This window comes from Pogoniulus pusillus, unplaced genomic scaffold, assembly GCF_015220805.1.
Source record: "Pogoniulus pusillus isolate bPogPus1 unplaced genomic scaffold, bPogPus1.pri scaffold_63_arrow_ctg1, whole genome shotgun sequence".
Classification (NCBI taxonomy): Eukaryota; Metazoa; Chordata; class Aves; order Piciformes; family Lybiidae; genus Pogoniulus; species Pogoniulus pusillus.
This window is the reverse complement of record NW_026974713.1, coordinates 21054-26144: the sequence shown is the minus strand read 5'-3', so window position 1 is coordinate 26144 and position 5091 is coordinate 21054.

Below are 5091 nucleotides of genomic sequence, written 5' to 3'. Positions count from 1 at the left end.
TACTGAAGGAGTTGGAAGAGTTGCAGAAAGGTTTTAATAACTTCTGGTGAGTTTTCTAAGCCGTTTTGGTGATTTTCAGGCCTGTTGGAAGAGTTTGTCAAAGGCAGAACTCAGGCAGGTCTCTGCAGTGCTGTTGAGAGAGTTGAATGCATCCTGAGGTGTATTTAGGAGCTGGGAGGAGTTTTGAAGCTGTTAATGAGGCTTTAGAGGCCTTTAGGAGTTGTGAAGAGCTGTGGCTCTGGCCAGCAGCTGAAGTTGATCTCTTTGCTGTGTTCCATTGTCCCCAGCCTGCTTCTTCTTGGCTCCTTTGCTGTTGCTCAGCTTGACCTGTACAGTTTGTGCCTTTTGGCTGCATTGCTGTAATGGTTTGTGCTGGAGGGGCCCTTAAATGTCACCCAGTGGCAACTGTCTGGCATGTGCAGGGCCACCTGCCAGCAGCCCAGATTGCTGAAGGCCTCACCCAGCATGGTCTTGACCTCTAGGGAGGGGAACTCCCAGCCTCCCTTGCCAGGCTGCTGCAGTGTGTTCCCAGGCTGACTGTGTGGAATTTCTTCCTAGTGTCCAGTCTGAGTCTTCCCTCTTGCAGCCTCAATCCGTTCTACCTTATCAGTCCAGGCCCTTGTGCAAAGTCCCTGCCCAGCTTTCTTGCAGGCCCTTTCAGGTCCTTTTCTTGCAGGTGAAGCTGCTTTTGAAGAGATTGTTCTAGGTTTAAGAAGTGGGCTGTGTGCAACTGCCAAGTGCAGTCCTCCTGGGGCCAGGGAGTCCAGGAGGTGGACCAGGAAGTGTCCTCTGTGTTATTTCATTGCCATAATCCTGCATGCACTGCCCCTACAAAGTGGCTGCACTCTCAGATTTCCTCTGTCTGACTCTGTGTCTCTGCAGTGTGGACCTCCTCTGTGCTCTGTGCAGGAGGTTTGCAGGCTGCCTTTGGCCTTGGCTCATTTTTTGCTGCTTCATTTTGTTTTGAGCTTTGTCCTGAGGAGGTGTTTGGAGAACTGTGTGTGAGGTGGACTATGGCTGGGAAGATTTGTCCTGAGGAGGTCTGTTGGAGAGTGGTGTCCAAGGCAGACTCTGGCCTTGTGTATCTCAGCTGCTGTTGTAGTGCTCTGTGCCGTTCCTGCTAAGAGTTGCCTTTGCACTGCCAATGGTTTCCAGCCTGGTGTGGAGAGTTTGTGTTTAGCTGCTTTGAGAGGGTCTGAGGAGCCTGTGTGTGCTCTTGCAGGCAGAAGTGGAGAGCTGAAAGGGTTTAGCTTCTGCCAAGCTGATGGCACAGGAATCCCTAGCAATAAAAGCTGTCCTCTGCCTTGGGCTGCATCTCTGGAGTTGGTGTTTTTGGTGTGTGAAGCATGAGGGTTGTGGAGCTTGCTGCTGCTGTTGGAGTTGGTAGAATGAGAGCATAGTTTGGTGTGGCCAAAGGCTTGAAGCTGGCAGAGTGGAGCTGGTGGGTTGAGCAGTGGCAGGTGAGCACTGAGGCCTGTCCCTGAGCATGAGAGCTGCAGAGTTATTGATCAGCTGCAGGATGAGGGAGTGCAGCAGTAGCCTGGGCAGGCTGTTGCAGGGCTTGATGGTGCAGTTTGTGTTGGGTGCCAGACTGGGCCAGATGGCATCGTCTTGGAAGGGCCCCTCAGAAGTGATCTTGTGCACCCCTTGGCAGTGAGCAGGGCCAGGTGCAGCTCTAGCAGGCAGCCCAGGAGCACATGAGCTGTGATGTGTACTGTGTGCAGGGCTGGAGCCTTCAGCACCTCCCTGGGCAGGCTGTTGCAGAGTGTCAGCAGCCTCCGTGTGCAGAACTTGCTCCTGCTGTGCAGCCTAACTCTGCCCTGCTCCAGTTGGAATGCACTGCCTGATGTCCTATCCCCACAGGCCCTCGTGCACAGTCCCTGCCCAGCCTGCCTGTTGGTGCCCTTGAGAAGTTGAGATGCAGGCTGCAAGGAGAGCCCAGAGCTGCTTTTGTGCAGGCTGAGCAGCTGCAGCTCTCTCAGCCTGTGTTTGTAGGAAAGGTGCTGGTGGTGAGTCAGAGGCAGTCCCCCCGACCCTGTGCTGGACTCTCTTTACCCTGTGTGTGCCAGGCTGAGAAAGTTGTTGCTGTGCTCCAGAGTGTCTGAGGTGTGCAGGCAGAGGTCATGGAGTGCTTTCTGAGCAGGCTGAGATCTTGTCCCCAGCTGAGAAGTCAAATGCTGTGTGCAGTGCCTGTGCTGTCTCTGCTGCAGTGGCTTTGTGCTGAGCTTTCCAGTGCTGAGCATCTCTCTTCTGAGCCTTGCTGTGTGCAGCTGGGAGCTGAGGGCAGTTGAATGGAGGCAGGAGGGATGGTCCTGAGCACTGGGAGAAGAGGGAGCTGCTGAAAGCTGCTGAGGAGTGTGAGCTGCTCTGTTCTGCTGTAATGGCAGCCACTGGTGTTGGAGTGAGCTTTGTGCTTGGAGTGTGCTCTGGTGGTGTGCATGAGAGGTGGTCTGGGTCTGTGCAAAGGGAGCTGCCAGATGCTTGTCCATGTGAGGCCTGTTTCTGTGGGTGTTGTGTGTCCTGTGTTTGATGCTGGAGTCATGGAATGGTTTGGCTTGGAGGGGACCTGAGGGATCCTCCAGTTGTGGGCAGGGCAACCTTGCACTGGAGCAGTCTGCTTGAGGCCTCATGTGGCCTGGCCTTGGAGCCCTGGAGGGAGTGTGTCAGGCACATGTGGAGTGATTTGTGTCAGGAAGGTGTGAGTTGAGCTGGCAGCCGTGGGCAGGAGGAAGATTGCCCCAACAGGCTGTTAAAGCTGAGCCTGAGTGCATTTCCCTGCTGCAGCAGGCAGGAGGCAGCCATGTGCAGAGTGGGTGTCTGGGGGTTGTTAGGCTCCATCTCCTTAGGCAGAAAGATTTACTGACAGCTTTCAGGCTGCTTTTCAGTTCCCCTCAAGGTGTCCTGCTGACAGAGTGAGATCAGGTGGAGCCTTTGCTGTTTGCCTGCAGGCTGATAGCTGTGCAGAGCTTTTGCTCCCTGTGCTGTCAGGAGCACTGTGCCCTGCTGCTGTTGGTGTGGAGATGGAGAAATGCTTTGTGGAAGAAGAGCAGGGAGCATTGAGAGCAGGATGAGATGTCCAGAGTGTGCTTGTGGCTGAGGCCTTGCTTTTGATTTGAGTGCAGTGTTTGATTTGAATGGGGGCAGCCTGTCCTGAGTGGTTTTGTTGGGAAGAAGTCCTGAAGTTTCCTTTGGGGACCTTGAGAAGCAGAGCAAGAAATTGCAGCTGTGCTCTTTGCTGTCTGCTGAGCTGTCAAAGGGAGGAAATGATTGGTGACAGTGAGTGCAGCAATTGCAGTGGTGTGGGCATCCAGGCCAGGGCAGGATTGTGCCCCTGTCCTGGGCCCTGGTGAGGCCACAGGGTGAATGCTGGGGTCAGTGTTGAGGCAGTGAGTGGAAGAAGGTCGTTGAGGGCCTGGAGCAGGTGCAGAGAAGGGCAAGAAAGCTGTGGAAGGGTGTAGAGAAGAGGGCTGGTGAGGAGCAGCTGTGGGAGATGAGGGTGTTGAGTGTGGAGAAGAGGAGGCTGAGGGGAGAGCTGATTGCCCTGTCCCTGAGAGGAGGTTGCAGTGAGGTGAGGTTGGTCTCTTCTTGCCTGTGTCAGGTGATGGAAGGGAGAGGAAATGTCCTGGGAGTGTAGCAGGGGAGGCTTAGGTTGGAGATGAGGAAGAATTTGTTTGCAGCAAGAGTGTTGAGGGAGTGGAACAGGCTGCCCAGGGAGGTGGTGGATTCCCCAGCCCTGGAGGTGTTGAGGGCCAGTTTGGATGAGGCCTTGAGCAGCCTGGTCCGGTAGCAGGTGTCCCTGGCTATGGCAGGGGTTTGGAGATGTCTTTGGGTTCCCTTCCAGCCCAAAGCATTCTGTGGATGCTTGGATCTGGGCACTGAGCAGAGCTTCAGTGGAGTGAAACTGTAAATAAGCAATGTTGTGAAGCTGGGTGGGAGCTTGGAGGGGCTGGGCTGGAGCTTGGCCCCTGCCCTGGAAGTAAAATTGGAGCTTTTATCACATTGGAAGTTGCAGGAGAGTTGCTTTGGCCTGCAGCTGTGCCTCAGAGTTTGTGATGCTCAAGAGGCAGCTGTGCAGTAGCTGGTGCAGGAACTGAGCTGAACTGGAAGGCTGCAGGCCAGAAGGTAACTTTTCCCCCTCTCAGTCAGGCCCTGGAATCATCTCTCAAGGGCAGTGTTGGATTCCCCTGGCCTGGGCAGCTGTAAGAGTGCTCTTGTGAGGGGCTGGTCCAGCTGATGGCAAGTGCAGTGTCAGCTGGCAAGGTTGGAGCAGCAGGTCCTTGGTGTCCCTTCCGGGCTGGCCTTCTGTGGGCACAGAGCTGTGCTGGGCATGTTGAGGGCAGCTGCAAAGCTCTTGAAGCCTTTGTGCAGAGTGCCAAAGACATGAGTGAGCCTGGAAAGTGACTGCAGAGTTCCCTGCTGAGAGCTTTTCCGAGCTGCCCAAGCATTTGTGTGAGTTTCTGCTGAGCTGGGAAGGGATTTGGGTTGTTTTTCCAGGCAGTTGGAAAGCTTTTTAAGCATTCTTCTTGTTCTGCTCCTCCTTGGCCCTGTCCTCTTCGTTGTCACAGGCTCAGAGGATGTTAGGTGTTGGAAGGGACCCAAAGAGATGATGGAGTCCAATCCCCCTGGCAGAGCAGGACAATCCTGTCTGACACAGATCACAGAGGAACACATCTAGAGAGGCCTTGAAAGTCTCCAGAGAAGGAGAGCCCAGGACCTCTGTGGGGAGGCTGTTCCTGTGCTCTGTGACCCTAAGAGTATAGAAGTTCCCCCTTGTGTTGAGGCAGAGCCTCCTGTGCTGCAGCTTACACCCATTGCTCCTTGTGCTGTCTCAGGGAGCAGTGAGCAGAGCCTGTCCCCCACTCCTGGCAGCCTTCAGATACTTATAAACATTTATCCAGTCCCCACTGAGTCTTCTTTTCTCCAGACTAAGCAGCCCCAGATCCCTCAGCCTCTCCTCACAGGCCATGCCCTCCAGTCCCCTCATCATCCTCGTAGCCCTCGCTTGGGCTCTAACCAGCAGATCCCTGTCCCTCTTCAACTGGGGAGCCCAAAACTGAACACAGTATTCAAGATGAGGTCTCAGCAGGGCAG